Below are 17,430 nucleotides of genomic sequence, written 5' to 3'. Positions count from 1 at the left end.
ATTAAAAGGAAAAAAAAGGGAAAACAATGCGGAGAAATCGGTTTCACAGCTTCTCACTTTTTTCGATCGAAGCAAAAGCCTGCGTGGGGCAAAAACGTTTCGCCCCCGGAAAACTGTAAAATTGTTAATAAGTAATATTTGCATAATACAAGGAAATTGTAAAGCGTATTCCTTGGGGCGAAATCGATCGTGGAAAGTCGATGGATCGAATGGTAAATTCGGTACTGGTATCTCCGTTACGGAACGCGATCGTAATTCCGAGCAGCGTGCGCCTCGTTAAAATTCGACGCGGATGCAGCGGCCGAAATCGAAAAGTTTGCAATCTGAAGGTGTATAAGAGAAATTTGTCAGGCAGACTCGAAGACGTCGAGCAAGGGGAACAATATCGTACGGTTAATTTACTCAGGCAATAATGCCCAGAATCATAAGCCCCAGGTGTTACGTCGCGAATCTTCGACCCTCGTAAACACCGTGCACAAGAGCGCAAGGACACGGAGAGACGAGGCTACAGGGTGCGAGAGAAAGGCTATACTACCGGAACGAAGCGACGAAGCTTGCTTGGAGAGGAGGAAGATGGGAGGAACAAGTAGGAGAGATAGAGAGTATAACGGAGAAACCCAAGGGTGCACCCTACTTTCCTCTCTGTTATAGTATCAGTGGGTAAAGTTGGCCGAGTGTAGTTCCGTTACGACGGCACGCGTTACTATTTTGATCTTATCTTACCCCCTGACTTTTTAACTACCCACCGTTAAGGATCTTCGTGTTGGTTGCTTTTCGCGGCAACGTTCCGTTCGGAAGTTTTCTCGTCGGAGAGTTGTTAGAAAGAACAGTACGCGTTATTTCGCGGAGAAGATATTACATTTATCTTATTGTTTCGCGTTGGTTCAGCTATCGATAATATTGAATTTTGTTATAATGAAATTAGCGATAGAAAATTAGAAGATTAGATATTCGTTTTATTTTCCAAGTAAACATGTACTTATGTACGTTTATGAATTTAAGAAAGACGATTTGCATATCCTGACTAAAATGCGACATAAAAACGGTGAAAAATATTAAATATTTTTTTACGATAACATTTACGATTCCTTCTTATTTCATGCATCTTCGTAACCCACGCCATAAGTATAAAATTCCGTCATAAATAATCGTGACGTATAATTTCTATACTTTGTATAACTCGTATACCTGACATATTTGCTATTCTTCGGGTTTCAATAGTCAGTGTCGTTGGTACGTTACGCGTTGTACCGTCGCCACGGTTTTCACGACTTTCGTGAACGTTCCTCTTCTTTGAGACAGAGCTGGAAAAAAGAACAATCGAACAATATTTGAAACAGTATATCTTTATGAAATTTTATCAAATGCGCACTAACACTTACCGAACGCTAAGCGAAAAGGAGAATTGTCGCAGTGGCGTGAAACAATGATTCGATCGAGTATCTGCTGCATCCTAATGAGTTTGACAGCAGAATGTACACACTCGCCAAGGAGATTGGGGTAACTTGCAGTTCTTGACCAATGTTACACTGGTCCTATTATAGAAAAGTTAGAAAGGGCAGGGACTCGCACAGAGAGGATAAATGTTTAGTAAGGAGGATGCAGTAGATGGAGGTAAAAGGTGTATAGCGATTTCCCTGTGCGCCTCCCTCAATTCCCAAGGCTAGTTTCCATCTAACTTGACGCAACACACCGGTAATTTGTATCTGACCGGGCCTGCCGTTCTTCCTTATCATTTTTTATAAATGGTTGATAGGCTCAGTAACGCAGGACGAAAGTAGAAAATGGACGTGAAACACCTTGTTCGCGCGAACTTTCCCTCCTTTCTCGCAAGAAAACTCGTTGACATCATGTTCTATGAGATGTCCGAAGATAAATATGGTACTTCGAAAACGTTTCAGAGCTTTTGCGTCAGAATATCGAAATTTGTCATGGGACTTTAATTTTTCTACTAGAATTCCGAAAATTTTTTACAGTATTTTTAGAATTATAAATCCCTTTGTTGAAATTTTTGTAATAATTAATGCCTAACTTTTTACAAAGAAATTCTTGAAGCTACTTCTCTTTATCTTTTATTAATTCAATAGATGTGTAAAACAGCAGATAATAATGCCATTAGTCGTTGTTACAAGTTTTAAAAGATATCTTAATAAAGATAAAGAGTTGTAGAGCGTAGTCTTACGGAAGGTGGAGGACGAGTTTGTAACTTTTATCCGAGGACTGCTAATGGATTCATCTGTATGACTTTTCGTAGCAGACTCTTGCTTGAGAGATATTATTATTGAACATCCAATAAGTACTCGAATCGCATGCCGTTTTCCATAGCACGAAGATCTATTCTCTTCGTTAAATTTCAATCTGTGAGACATAATTTTTATCCTATTATATTTCTTAGGACAAACAAAATGTTCGTTACTATACCATAGAACCGTCAATTGATTTAGGAATTATCTTAGATCGCATTTATCCTGAAACACCTGGTATAGAACCGATACGATACCCGCTTACAGCACACGAACTGTTCAAAGCATCGATACAGGTACAAAGGATGCCTGTTTCTGACTTTATGGAACTAAATTATGCATAACTGTATTAAAATTATCGATTAACACAGCTAGCGACTTATGAACCATGGCATACTGAAATAACAATTAAATTGAACTCGCTTTGGCCATTTTATTTGTATTTATTCGTCTCGTATCACGTGCATTATTGTCTTCGAAAACAGAGATTTCGTAAATTGATCGTAATTTAGAGAAAAAGATGTCTACGCTTAGCTCCCTTCATATTACTAAGAATTAATTAAACGAATATTCCTCCAATATACATCTTATGAAATTAATTTCATATTTACCCGCGCGAAATTTCAATGCTGCGCTCCAAACATATTTAGCGTTTAGCAAACCGTAGTTGATCTAAAAATATTCGATTTTCCGCGCAATCCGCGTGTCAAGATTCCCACGGAGAGCGTGCATATTTTATAAATAGCAGTAGTAGATATTATTTAACAAATAGCAATTTACCGATAGAAATATAATTTGTAAGCAAAATTCACTTTACTTGACACTTAAATGTTTATTGTTCGAACCCAAGCATCGATATTAGTTATTGAATAAATTGTTTTCTGGTTCGTTTTGTATCGAGATCGAATATAACAACGCCATTGATGTTAGTAATAAAACCAATACAATAAATACAATAGACAGAATTCGATAAAAACTCGCATCTACATAACGAATGATGACACGCATCCATCATCTATTAAGTTCGAAAATTATAACTGTTGTTTCTGTGTTATGATGAGTATTAATTACACACATCTACTTTTAACCAGATTTATGTGATTTATATCACATAAGTCAACGTCTCGATACATCATCGTAAATAGGGTTTATAATCTAACTAGAGCGTAGGAAGAAAGGAAACAGTAAAACGAGTATTAAGTCAAAATATACTTGTAAGCAGTACAGGAAATGATATAACAAAGTAATTTTGATAAGTTTCCGAAACTTGAAAGTTCGCATCAGCTGTAATATTTCTTTTGGGACAAGAACTGCACGCGTTACGAACAAAATTAGATATTATACAATCGTGTTAGTTCACGTAAGACAATTATATAATATAACTAACGTTACGTTTGTTTTTAAATTCTTAAATTTAAATTTTAAATTAGTAATAATTCAGTACGTATGTACATTCTCACTTTTATGGAAATTAATTTTAAAATATATGAAGGAAACAGATGTATATTATAATTTATATTTAAATAAATGGTACATGTATCAAATATTAAAACTGTACAATGACAACAAAGTAAATAGTAACGTTACTGACGTTAAACTTCGTGGAAACGATATGATTTGCGTTATCGATACAGAAATATTCTTTGATCGGGGTACTGAACCAGGTTGCTATAAAAATAATAAAAATTTAGATCGATAACAATACATGAGCTCCTAGCTCATTACTAATGCCCTGTGAAGTAAAAAAATTTGTTAGTATAATGAGTTCATAAAGCACGCGATACTTATAGTATGTTTCTGTATACGTCGATACACGTTAAGTGCTGTTGAAACGCAAATATTCTAATCAATAAACCTATACTTGTGTTCACTTCAACACCTTTTTAACGTTGCTACTGCTTCGCCGATACAAGGCGCTCAAATTACCATTAACAGAGAACAATTAGAAAATATCGTGTTCTCGAAAAACACGAATTAACAAAGCTCGAACTGTTTGCAGTTTGATTGGATGCGCAGCAAAGAGGATGAATATTTGCTTGAGTTAATGGAAAAGTGATAAGAATTTCATAGATGACGTTTCGTCCAATCTACTTCTGTTTGAAGAATAAATATTGCTTAGAAAAAGTACATTTGACTATACAAAGGCACAAAATATCGAAGGTATATATTAGAGAATCATTATGATTCCTATTAATCTCCTAGCAAGATAAGTATTACTAATGATCATCGATGATTGCATCATGTTTTGCAGTCAAATATTTTGCGCCTGAATTCAAGTAAACAATTAAAGCGAAAAACAACGTTACAACAATATGGTATATGCTATAAAAAATTTTAATTTTCTTCTCTTGACACAATTTCTAAACATTTCAAAATAAATGATAAAATTTGATTTTGGTTATTAAATACGAAACATGAAATTAAAATTAACCTACTCCCGACATTTTTAGTTTGTAGATCCATCGTTCGATTTCTAGAAATTTTTCATAAAAACATTTAAATTTTAAATTAACGCTTTTAAAATGTCTTTTTTAGTGCGCCATTTAACAGAATTTGGTATCGGTTTTATAAAGGCACTCGACTTTTCATATCCACGCTCTGAACCGAATTTCTAATTTAACTTATGCTATCTCAAAAGCGTGCAAATTTCCATAAATTTATATTATCGATTGTGCGGAATCATCAGTTTAGTGCACTTGCAGTAAGAAATTAGATTACTTCAGTTAACTAATACCTATCGAAAAGTGTGATATCAGACCTTATTTGATTTCTGATCAAAGATAACCATTACGCTTATCAGGCGAAATATCTATTTATCGATCGATGTAACGACATTAGAAAATGCGTGATATTAACTTAACAAATCTACAATTTGTTTGATTCCTTCCCGGTCCGTACACCTACGTACCTATTGATTTACTTTCTTCGTCACAGAAAGAAGTTCCAATAAACTCCGATTAACTTTTTAATTCTTTTTTTAACTACAGATAGTTGCAAATAGTCCACATACCAAACTATAGTCTGGTTTAATACAATTTCGTTTCTATATCAAATACATTACATCGAAAAAAATGTGAACGTTGACACGCTCGAAGCTTTTATTGAAACCTCGAAAATGTCTTCCTAGAAAATGTGCCATTTTGGTCGAACGATTTCAACGTCTTTCGGCAAATTCTCGTAGAATTGTTGTACTTCATGCGTGTGCAAGGAAGTCGCTAGGAGAATTGCGAGACTCGAAAAAAGCATTCTGCGAGATATACGAGACGCAATGCTTCAGGTGAACGCAAACGTTTCCGACAGGTTTGATGCCGACAAGTACGTAAAAAGGTACGCATCTTATGTTGAAACGACAAAGCAGGAGGAAGGTACAAGGGGAATAAAAATTGAGCAAAAATTGAAATGTCGTATACAGCTGCCTATGAGATGTATATAAGTATCGATTTAAAGAAAAAGATGTCTGCTCGTTTACAGAATATGTGGACTTTTTACATTACTGCAAGTTATTCTCCCGCTAGCTTCAAACACGTTCATAGAGCCGTTTATACCGCAATAAAAATTGCTTTACTGCGAGCTAATAAGATCAAGGTTCGAAATACAGTTTGAAATTCGATGTTCAAAGTTCAAGAGCGCGATATACAGTTTTAGAATGTTTTAATTTTTCGTAACGCGTCGAACTGATCGAACATTTCGCAAATTCGAATCGTTCGCGTATGGGTCTAATAATTTGAGAATACAGTCGTGTGTTCGGAAAATTGAATAAACGATATTTGGCTGCGAAATTAATTGTGTAATTTGAAAAGTAGATCAATAATTTCCGATTGAATTCCAATCCTGATTAATATTGCTCTGCTCGTTATACATTTATATTTTTACAGAGACGATTAAATTATCAAATAAATCTGAAATTTTCAAATATTTATTCGCTGAATTTTTTCTACAAAGGAAATCGAGCAGCCACAAAAAAGATATAAATACAGAGAGATTGATTACAAAACAAACAGCCCTCTTATTCACTTTTCCAGAGTGCTTTTCGTGGAAACACGTTTAAAATGCAATCAATGAATGTAACATCATACACAAACGGTCACGTGAAAAGAAGAGCAAATATCGACACAATGTGCAGCAACGTGTCGATTGACACACACTCGATCTACCACGTTATTCGATCATACGATACGCCGTGTCCGAGCAACGCTCGTCTCTTTCAATCACCGAAAATCTCAAAGGCTCTCAAGCAAGACGACCCAAGCATATTTTAAATTCCAGCTCGACCACGTGACGCGGCGACTTTAATTTCGTTCTAAAGTTACGCTCGGAAATTAAGTAAACCGATCGGTTGATCCCGCTATGTGGCCTTTGGGTTGTTCCTACGACGATGAAGCACGGGAATTAAAAAACGGTGCAATTCCGAGGAAACTCAAACTCCGACTGTGATTCGCTTTCCTGTCAACATTAAAGCGCAGAATCTGTTTCTCCCTTTACTTTAACCGTCAGATCGGAATTGGATTACCGATTTGTCTCCGATTTTCGTGTAATTAAGACATACAGAAGTATACGGGAAGTCATTTACTACGTAGAAGTTAAGAGTCGCAGTTCTTCCTTAGAAAAATAGAACGAACGTTCATGACATAGGAAAATGAAATAGAAACGCGTGTAAAAATCAAATGTAAACATATTAAATTTTAGATAAAACGAAATAGGTATTTAATCGAAGATCACAGAGACTTCTCGGTGAAAAAATACTATTGTAATTATATCGTAATCGCCACACTACTGTTTTTAGTCATGTTCGCATATCTTGGTTACGTTTGACTAATACTTGGTAAAATAGAAAGGAACGTTGTACGTTATTTCATCAAAAACGGACATTAATTCGTTTGATCAAACTCCTACAATTACATACATACATACATGGAATACAACATGCGTATCGAAAGTTCAACGGGCGTTCTAGCGTTTGTCATCCCTCGTCGACGTAGCATGGACATCGAATTTGACGGCCGTACCTCGTGTGATTGTTCACGTGCAATACGTAACGTTCATTTTTCCAACTCTCGTTTTTTCAACCCGGGGTTTAAAAACCCGGACGAAAACCGTGGCAGTTAAGCAAACATTATTATATACATATGTGTATATACGCATATAATAGCAGTTGTTCGTCATAATATTAGAAGTAGAATCGACGTGTATGTGCATTTTGAGCATTTAATAAAACATATGTATCCAATTTAGTATTAGAAAGGTTTTACGTTTTATACCTGTCGCAAAGAGCTGAATTTCAAACGTAAATGTCAAACATAAATGCAATAACTTTTATTTAGATCGGCATATCTATCGTTATCACATATTATAAGTGCCGTCAAAACAATCCAACAGCTCTTAGCAAAATTGCAACTCAATTATACCGTTCCTTATGGATTACCTTTATCCGTTCGTGATCAGCCTTATTTTTATAACTGTCCTGATGATTTGAGAAGATTAGACAATAACGTTTCGTGATTACTCATTGGATCTCTTACTGGATAACGTTCCATCTCAATATCCTTTGCGAGAACGAAGTGTCGCGTACAGGCAGCCCTCTCTATTTTCCCAGGCCAAGGCGAACTTCTCTTTGAACCTCGTTCGTTGACGGTAAATGGCATGGCACATGAGAAACCAATAGTTGTGAACAGACTACTTACGTTGTCAACCACGTTAGATGTCTCAAGATAAATCGAGCGGTGGCTGACTTTTGTTGGAATACAAAAATTGCAACATTAACGAGTCGATAAAGAAGCAAGTTCGACAGTGAGTCAAGGATGACTTTCAAGGATCGACTTTTGCTTCCGCAACAAGAGATCAAAGAAGGAAATGGAAGACAATCAGGAATCGAGAAGAAAGGCAAAAAGAGATATTAAGAGGTAATAGGGGGAAATGGAATGAGAGAGGAGAAAAAGACGAAAGAGAGAAAATAAACGAGAAAGTATAAAAAGGACGAACAGAAGGAATTAGAAAGAAGTTACAGAAAGATAGGAATGGAAAGTAAGATATAAAAAGAGAACAGGAGGACGAAAAGAAAGGGGGGGGGGGAATGAAACGTGGGATGGGAGAACTACGGAAGAGTAAAACCTAAAATAGGGAAGAAGAGAAACAAGAAGCGAGAATGAAAGAGATGGAGTCTATGTAGGACAGCGGGTTGTCAGAGCGAAGACGCGCCGTGTCGGCAAAGACGAAATAGAAAAAGATAGCGGGGCAAATAAGAATCTTGAGTCGACTTAGAACGCGGTGACATAATCGCGCGCATTCGCTCACCAAATATTTGACGTTTAAGACTATTCACCGTTTTGCGAGACACGGAGTTTTATTTCGCTTGCGTTTCATCTATCTTACAGAGCGTAGGACAACGGTAATGTCATTTGCGATCGCTTTTTAAATAAACGATGATTTAGGAAAAGATTCTAGATTAATCGTACATTAAATTAGATGTTAGTTATATCTTCATCTTTTTAAGCGATGAGAATTTCTTTTCGAAAGTGTTATTAACTGTACGTAATAAATTGAAACTTGCGTCGAAGCTTTCGGTAGTTTAGCACGAAAGAACCGGTTCTGCAAATCGAGGATCTATCGCTGAAACTGGATCTAAACGCAATCACGTATCTCCGATAAAAGTATCGCAAGTATCTGCAAGTACTTTTGGACACTTGCTGATACATATGCACAGGCGAATGTTAAATGCTTATTGCGAGCATTACAGAACGACATGCTCGGGAACGATGCACCTGAAAACTAAAACCAGTGTAATACCGGTGCAACAGTCAGCTAGTCACGACAACCACTACCGGCGACATCTCTGTTTTTGGCCCTGCCACTCTCCTTCAATCGTTATATCTCTGCTTACCTACTCGTTATCTTCTCTATCTCGCTCTTTCTTTTGCCCTCTACAAATCCTTCCATACTCCGTTCCTCTAACTTTCTGCCCCTTTCGCCGTCTCTGTCGCCCTTTTTATCCGGCCACTTTCAGCAACTTTCTGCGTTTCTCTCACTTTCGACGCAGCTCGAGCTGCGATCGATTACGAATCCCCGCTCCGCGCTGTCGCATGTAGAGTCGTCGAATCGGATTTCAGAACGACTCACCTGAAATTCTAATTTAAGACACCCGGCAAGAGAGAACGGGATAGATACACGAATAGATGGGTAGATCGAGAAGGGGAAACGAGGAAGATAGAAAGGTTGAGCGCAGGAGCTTGGGACAGATTCTCTGCTACGACTGCTTCTCGTCCGCACGAACATCAGGCCGCATCCTCATGGCCGACGAACCGTTTCGCTTAATTGAGGGCTCGCCCGGCTACGACGTACCTCTCATACTCGAAATTCATCGAATTACTGGACTGCAACGAGACGAAACGGTTCTATACTATGACACTAACCGTCGAGAAAAACGCGACTATCATCCGTTGTTCGTTTGAGTCGGCAGTACCATCGAATTGCGTTTCGTTTCCTAGTCGATTGCTTATATACGTAAGCTTACGAAAGTATTCGAATAATTGTAGGAACTTTTTATGAATATATTGCGTGCGTTATGGGAAAAAATTTGAAATTAACGCTGTTGCGACGATAGTTACGACTGAACTGGTAGGACAATAATTATCCACTTGAATACGAGCTTCCGAGTTTTGCATATAAAATTATATATGTGGTTTATTTGTTCTTGTAGAAACATCTCGAAGCTATTATTTACCTTGATTAGAATTGTTGGTAATAGCATAATGAACGTGTTTTTGGTTAATTGTAATATATATTATGATATAATTATATATATTTATTAATATTAATAATATTAGTTACAATATAATTATATACATATATCCAAGAGCAAAGGAAAAGCAATCCACAGACACTGAACGGTGTAGCATGCGTTCAATTTTAATAATCAAATAGAAAACATTCCCCAAACACAGAAATTGAATCATTCTTACTGCCACGATATTACGATACGTCACCCAACATTGCCAGATTCCATTCCAACTCCTAAAACTAATAACAAAACGTGCATAACGGTAATTCATTCATTCCCGGAGATCAAAATTAGTTTCGCCCTTAATAACGTGCTTGCTACTCTCGGCCTCTCCTCGCCGCTGCAATCTCACGCAAGCGATACTTCTAATTCCGCCAGTAGCTCTCTCGACCAATCTCTCTCCCTCGTAAATACAAGTTACACGATATTTTCTACCGTAAGCCAGCGTAAACAGCGCAATTCGAACTCCTCCATTTCGTAAAACGATGTATCATACGTACGGTACGTACGCGTATTACGAGATTCTCGCGCGATTTTCCAACTGCTCGTCGAATGTTGCGACGCTGTTGCACGAGCTGACTACTACTGCCCATGGGAAAATTAAGCGCACCGAATAAGTTTCTATCTCTCGACCGAGCCGCGCCTCGTTGAAAGTTCGTCATAATTAGCTTCAGCAGCGGGCAGAACCTCTTCAACGAAACCAGATCATTTGCTCGTTCGTCTATTCTGGACCAGCGGCGGGGAGAACTGATCTGGAGTATATCTGGTCGTGTCTGTGTTCACGGTGTTCGGCGAATCGTTGGCGCTAGTTCCTTTATGGCTGGAAGTGTTCGTGCATGCAAGATTCGGACCAGTATTCCAACAAAGTGTTCTAGCGTTTAATGTTTGCGCTCGCTGTACCAGATGTGTCGCACGTATACGTATGTCTACGTATGTATACATGTATGTACGTGTTTAAATAGGCACGTGTGCATATATTTATTCGTACGTGTGGATCTAAAAGCGGAGAAGGGCGTGAGCGCAAGATATGGTCCTGCGCGTGTGAACTAGTCCCGTTTTTTTGAAACGAAGCCCGCGGCATCCTGGCATCGGCTCAATCGTCAAATGAGCCCGATTCCAAATGGCCCGCAGCTAGTGCTCTTGCCACGTGCTCTTTATCACCGCACCTCTTGCATTCGTGTTGTATTTCCATGACCTCGGGCAGCGTAGGCGCGCGTTCAATTGTCCTACTGCGACTCGTTGTTGTGTACGTACAATGGTAATGTTGCCCTCTGATTTTCTTTCGTCGACCCCGCGGGTCCGCTGACCTGGCTCTCCATCTTCTACGTAAGGACTGCTTTGTTAATGGCTCCATTCCTCCTCCCTCTTTCTCTCTCTCTCTCTCTCTCTCTCTCTCTCTCAATCTCTCTCTCTCTCTCTCTCTCACTGCTTCTCTCCTCGAGACTGGCCACCACACTGTGGCTTGAATAATTCGTGAATCACAACTACGGACAATTTCGAGCTTCGTGAGGACGTCGTTAAGGAGCTCGCCTGTGTTTACGTATATTTTTTTGTATTTCCACTTTTTCTTCCTCTCTTTTGCTTTCTGTTCGTGTTGGCATGACTGCTCTTTCTAATTGGTGCTGTGGCCAACTCGCAACGATGTGCTTGTGTCATTATGAAACGGAAACGTTGTTTATTTGATGCTTCGCTCCGTTAGGTCTCGAGGGATACCTTGAGGAATTAAATTAGTTGCCACGGGAGATAAATGAGCATTTTGAGATGTGGGATATTCTTCTCTCAGTCGTGCTATTACGGTTAATTATCGTACTGTTGTACTTTATTGTGAGAATTATTCTCGTATTGTGTGTGTGTGTGTATGTGTGTGTCTATTATGGCTGTCATCGCTATCTTCTTTCTACAATATAATTTTAACAATAAAAGAACGTGATTGAAACGATAATTTCACCAAATATTGTTATATAATACGCTTACTAATCTATTCGTCTATGAAAAATATAATGGAAAATGATAACGGATATAATATTTTAATAACAAAGTAAAATATTTTATGCTTCTTCCTTTTTTCTACAAAGATCTTTAGATCATCGTTACGGTAGTTACCCTTTTGCATGAAAATATTACGGCTTCGGAATATCGTACTATATTTTTTCTTTAAAACCATTCTTTAAAGCTTAACGAGTTAATCCATTTATAATGTTAATGGTTTTTTCACAAGATGACCACGACAAAGCGCAAATGCGACCCGTATATATCAACGTTATCGTTGTAACGGTGGCGTAACGAACATTGAATTACACCTTGCACGGGCTTCTTAATTAATTTCTCCTTACGCGAAGAAGTTAATTCGATTTCTAAAGTAGGAACCAAGAAGGTAGAACTGTACACCGATCGTTAGTTCTCCCGTTACATTTAGATCTCGCTCCTTTATCCTTTTTTTTTTTCTTGTCACTACCGCCGTTTCTAAATAACGTTTGGTGGTAAAAATACGTGGAAATTATTTGCGCGCTTATCGAGTATCCTTAGTGCAGTTTAATTGCGGCGCGACGTAGCGACAGGAACAGTATTATTTCGATTACTAAAGAGCCATGCTGAAGCTCGTTATTTGCGTGTGAATTTATACATAAATTTACAAGTCGGGACGCGGCAAGAAAATTTCTCACGACGGCCAAGCAACAATTGTTACAGCACGGAATAAAATATCGCCGTTGCGAACCTTCCATCGACAAAGGGACAAAAGTGCGCTCTCGCCGGGCCAACATAAATTATTCACGCATGAATTTACGCGCGTTCCCGATAAACAGAATTTGCACAATCAACTGGCAACCCCGTGACCGAATAAAATACAATCGCCGTGGAGAGCTGTTTTCCCAACAAAGGAACAAAGGTATTCTCGCATGCAATCGATGTGGATTATTTATGAAAAATATTTACGTGATCGAACGGCAGTCACTCAACGGGACGAGGTATTCTTGCGTAGTACACGAAAAAACAAGCGCATAGGACATAGATTGCTGATATGTACAATGCGAGATAAATAATGTAAAATGTAAAAACACTAGGGAAATTGGATAAATATTTTCCATATAAATAAAGTGAAATTGTATGCGTGCTCGTTGAACAACTCGTTTTTTTTTTATAGAACTTCATATTTTATGTTTAAGAAACACCTTTCCCAACTTCAACTAACGTATAGTTGTACGAAGCATGTATATTGTTTATCGAGGGCGAAAACATTTTCCTACTAACGGTCTTCATCGTGAAAATGCACATCTTCGTAATTTTCGTTTTCTGCTCATAGGTACTAAAATACATATTGTAGGAAAAGACATCTATTACCAGCAGACATTCTGTATGGATGGTAGAACATTCGGATATTAAGGTATTCGGATAATGGAAGTTCGGAAATGGGAGGCTCTGTTGTAGTTCATCTCCTTTTATGAGTTTCGTAAAGTGCTCTATTTATTATGAATACTTAGATTATTTCCGTTGTCGTTGAAATTGTTGTTTCTATCGGCACGTTTTTAAACTGTACCAATTTTTTGGCTACTGGCTATGTCGCCAGGTCTAATTGTTCTCCTCGATCGTATTATGTATAATTTTTAACCTCGATTACCTTTTTGAACACATCGATTGGCTGATATTCGGAAAATTCCAATTACCAATCAGCGTATCCCACGAGAATCGCTCGTCTCTTTTCCCGTTAGTGTGCCCATTGCAAACAGATAGAAAGGCGGTTCCCACGATCCCACGATAAATCAAATTCATCATATTAGCAACCACGAGTAAATAACATTTAACATCAATTATTTTAAATAGGAAATTAATATCTAGAGTCGATTGAAAATTGATTCAGCGAAGATATCAAATATAAACAGCTGTATATAGCAATTCGAAATATCTACCTTTCATTCGTTCGTTAGTTTTGGAGAATTGAAATATGTATTTCTATAATTTATTTAAGTTGGATACAAGTACATACTATGTTATAGGAAATAGATATTATAAACGGAGACGGAATAAAATATATTCGGTAGGCTAGGGGTGCATGCATGTTCTTAACATTCGTGATAATATCTTTTTATTAAAAAGAGCTACGGATAAATTAACAGAAACGATAAACCAAGGATGCAGGATCCATCGGAGGATGCAGACCTAGGAAACGTGAAAAGAATATTGTAAGAGGAGGGCTAAAAGGGGCGAATAACCAAAAGAAAGTTATACATTAATTCAACAGAGAGGAAGAAAAGATTTCGGTTTGCAAAAGAATATATTTCAAAAGAAAGCGAACGATGGAATAATATTATTTATACCGACTAAAGTAAATTTAACATTTACGATAGCGATAAAAGTTCGAGAGCGTGGAGGAACTGGAAAAAGAAACTAAATTCGAAACATTTGGAACCAACCGTAAAATATGAATGCGATCCGGCAATAGTATAGCGGTGTATGATTTTGATTTACGAGGTAAAAGAATTGGCGTTTATGATTGACGTTGTTGATAGTCTTTTAAAAGTACTGCTAACATGGGATATACTATGCATATATTCGATATATATTACTATTTAAATGCTTTTATAACAGATCGTATGTACATTTCGTTTAGTACCTGTCATCCATTATAGACAAATATAAGCGATACAAGCGTTTCCTTTGCTGTATTCTTAGTTCCTCAAAATATTCGATAATATTTATAGCGAAATGAGAAGGAAACGTTCTTCTATTGTAACTTCGTGATAGGCTATTCGATTATTAGGGATGAAATTAGTCAATGAGCTCTGTAGTATATCACGTAAAAGCTCTAATAGACTCCGTCCATCATAAATTAATATATAGTAGTAGGATAGCGAAACTATGAATTAATCGTAGAAAAAGACGAATTTCAAAATATCTACAAATTTTATAATTGAGCATATATTTAACTGCGGATTGATATTTATGTAGAGTATCGGACAAAGAATTAAGACGAAATGGAAGAAATAAATAATTGATTTACTTTCCATAAAAAATATAAATACAGGTAAATAAATGAAATATAGGCAAATTTCGTGGAATTTAGATTCGTATCGCGTATTATCAACAGGTTGTAACATACGTATAAAAATTTAGAAAATGTTTGAAAATTGAGAACGGAGGTACGGTGAATTTATGACGCGCGCATTTCGTGGTACGAGGGGTCGAGCCAGCAACGATGACTTATGAACTCACGACAAGTGTAAATTGACCGTCGCGAGTCTTTTGCGTGTCACTTAAATTCACAAGCATTATAATGTTCAAACGAACAGTCGAGAAAAAATATTCACGCGACGATACGTGGTGCGAGAAAAATTTAAATAAGCTGGTGTTAGACAAGTAGCGTAGCACTATATATGATCATCCGTCTTACAGATGGAAGAAGTAGCTGGCTATAATTCACGCTCTAGTATCAAAAAGACATAAGCATGAAACTAAGAAGAAGACAATAAATTATGAGATGTGAATTGTACATTATTCTGGTATATTGTTCGAAAGGTTTAAGGATAATATTCAACGTTCGTAATTTTTCGTGTAGATCGAATAAACAGAATTGTTAGAGAGAAGAACGGTAAGAACGTTTGCATCTAGGCGGCGTCAATTACAAGTTAGCAAAACAAAGTCAGCGCTATCGATCCAAATATCGTGCAATGCACTCGTAGCTGTCTTTTGTGACCTGCATCGATTCGCTACAGGGCTATATCCTAAATTACGTAAACCGTGGTATTGTCTCGCAACGTTTGCGAAGAATGTAGCGATAAGCCGGCACTGTCCATCTTACCGCGCGTCGCGGAACGCAATAATAAATTTACCAGTTCGTGTCGTGCGATTATACGCTCTGTGGAAATACCTAAGCGTCGACCTAGGGTCTCGGTAAGACCGAACCTTGTTTCCAGGCATGTAATTTACTCCTATCCTGCTCGGGTTAAAAAATCGCCACCTCTTCTTATCTCTGAATCACGTGAAACCATCGCGTTGTTCTCCTCATTTACTCCGCATCTTGATAATTTTTACAACATGTATATATTCTAATTTCTATGTGAACTTGCTATGGTTTTCGTAAAAGGGGTAGATGCCCATAATTGAAATAAATAATTTTTCAAACAAGTAGGAAGACGAACGAATTATCGTGCGGTTACTCTTTGATTTACATCGTTGTATTTAATGGCAACTAACAGGGATTTATTAGGTTGTATAATTTGTATTTAAATTTGTAGCGTCACTTCTAGGTTGCATTTGAAATCTATCTCAACTCTTATTTTTTCCAACCCGTCTTCGTTCTTATTGCTTGAAATTCAACCAAAAATATACTCTGATGAAAGCAAGATCTTAATTATGACCCACGATACTGTATTCGCAACGTTGCTATAGTTACATTGGTATAAATGTGCGATAAAGAAATGGAATGATTAATGTTCTTTGATAAAGTGTCACAGGGAAAGGTGATCTCAAGATATAGTCTTTCGCTTAAGAGAAAAAAAAAAAAAAAACCACGAAAATAGCGAGACGCTGGCATAAAATTCTACTACCAGTATTTCCAGTCAGAGTAAAACGTATGGGCATAATGCGATCAAGATACAATTCGTCTGGCGGCTTTAGGTCGTCGAATGGAAATATCGCGGAACATTAAAAATTTCCATGAGTCGACGGGCGAGAGCAATTAAAAAGAGTCGAGTCCGAGACGCGGCACGAGCGTAAGCGGGAGCTCGCGACATAATGTGAACAGAAAGCGCAGAAGTAATACAAACGAGCGGTAATGGAGGAAACGAAACAAAGGCGGATATAGGGGGACGTGGTCGTTTCTTGAGCATCGTGCAAAGCAATTATTCCCGACGAGTGGCGGTGGCTGAATGCGCCGCGATTTGTGACTCGTATTTGCGGCAAAAGACGCTCGTCGTTTGTTTCCCCTCGCTATATCTGTTTCTTCGTTGTCTTGCGAGGAACGGGTACTCGCGCGACACGCTCCCATTTTTCACACGTACTCCTCTTCGTCTCTCTTTTCTTCTCTCCTCGTAGTTTAAGAGGCGCTCGCGATCTGCCTTCTTCTCCGCTCTCTTTCTCCGACTCCTCTCCGTGGATCAACTCCACCCAGCGATTTCTTTCTTTCCGCTCCAGTGTTCTGGATCCTTCTGTCGGCACCTTACGTCCGTGTTCTCTTATAAGAATACTAGCCGACGTGACGAGACTGGGCAACCACGTCGAACACGATGCTCGGCTTCTCTAAATAAATTCCGCCTCTTTTTGTATAATCTGTATAATAATTCGGGGCGTTACGCCGCCCCGAGATCGGAGGGGAATCCGCTCGCGCGACAAATCCGCGGTCTTCCTTTTTGTTTCACCTTTCCTTTTGGACACCTTTGTGCGATATCGAAGAACGAGGTCGAGAAGGAAGAAATACGG

General features: G+C 38.0%; 1 long non-coding RNA gene across 1 annotated transcript; it reads right to left on the bottom strand.

Moving 5' to 3' along the window:
• Positions 1-1,111: 1,111 nt before the first annotated feature.
• LOC117208875 lies at positions 1,112-2,370 on the bottom strand. Its single transcript, XR_004487785.1, has 3 exons — positions 2,183-2,370; positions 1,383-1,951; positions 1,112-1,304 (listed from the first exon to the last, which is right to left on the bottom strand). It is a non-coding gene; the product is annotated as an uncharacterized LOC117208875 (long non-coding RNA).
• Between the last annotated feature and the right edge of the window lie 15,060 nt (positions 2,371-17,430).

This window comes from Bombus bifarius, unplaced genomic scaffold (genome assembly GCF_011952205.1).
Source record: "Bombus bifarius isolate JDL3187 unplaced genomic scaffold, Bbif_JDL3187 scf7180000008163, whole genome shotgun sequence".
NCBI lineage: Eukaryota > Metazoa > Arthropoda > Insecta > Hymenoptera > Apidae > Bombus > Bombus bifarius.
Note: the sequence above shows the minus strand (reverse complement) of the source record. Positions and strands in the feature narration are given on the sequence as shown.